This window comes from Channa argus, chromosome 3 (genome assembly GCF_033026475.1).
Source record: "Channa argus isolate prfri chromosome 3, Channa argus male v1.0, whole genome shotgun sequence".
Classification (NCBI taxonomy): domain Eukaryota; kingdom Metazoa; phylum Chordata; class Actinopteri; order Anabantiformes; family Channidae; genus Channa; species Channa argus.
This window is the reverse complement of record NC_090199.1, coordinates 6,183,781-6,184,918: the sequence shown is the minus strand read 5'-3', so window position 1 is coordinate 6,184,918 and position 1,138 is coordinate 6,183,781.

Here is a 1,138-nt window from a genome sequence, read left to right as displayed (position 1 = left end):
TCCTACAATTGCCTGGCATTGATAAGAGTTTGATGTGATGTTACATCAAAAGGAGTTGGTTGCAATGAATGTTCATCCCCATATCTTGAAAATACATTTATCACATTTATGATGCAAAACTCTCAGAAATCATGACCCCCATCCTTTTGGAAGGAACAACTCTCAAGAGCAATTAAACTAAATTCCTGTGCTGACACATTTTGTTCCAGATGAGTCAAATTAAATGGGCAACGTTCATTCCGTATCTGATCTAGCATCTCCAGCCCACAGGTTGTCAGGCCTAAACAACAGCCAAAAAAACAAACTGGAAAAAGCAACACAAGGTAAACATCAAACAGGAAATGTGCACTCTCAAACCAGAGGCATGACTATCGGAGTGATATTTTGAACATCACGCAAAAACAAAATGACATCGCTGCTGTGTTGCTATAGCGAATTCTATTTTCTGCTTTTTCACCAAAAAGAAACGCTGCTGTCTTTGACCCCCTGGTGTTTCTAATAAAACACCAGAGGCACCAGGAAGTTCTTCAGTTCCCCCTCTCTATATATAAACTCTATGCTTCTGTACCAAACATAGTTCTGTATACATCCAAAACTTGTAGTTTTTACATTTTCCTTATTTTTACACAGATCAGACTGACAATATGTGTTTATATGTGAGATCAGAGCCAAGGTAGTTGTTTACTTCCATTTTCAATCTGTGTGCTAATCAAGGCTAAACGTGGGCGCAGTTTCATATTTACTACAGAGGTCTTTCGTATGATTTCATTGGGTCACACCTCAATTTAACCATGTAGGACATGTGAGTATTTGCCCCTGCTATATAAGGCTGTGGTCTGAGTTCATGCTGTTTGTGCAGGTGGCTTATCACATGTTTTTTTTAATACTTGTGAGCGTGGAGGCTTTTAATTCCTGATCTGTGTATATAGATAGGTTTGACCAGAAGGCGTCAAAATGTGGTTGGATCTCATCTGTTAAACATGCAAAAAGCAAACATATGTGTGTCATCTGTACTATGTAGTGTCCACCTGTCCTCAAATGTGTGTCTTCCTTCACCCATCGAGATGGCTGCCCATACCATAACCTCAATACCTCGAACTCAATAACCTATTACTAACATGATAAATGTCAAACGAAG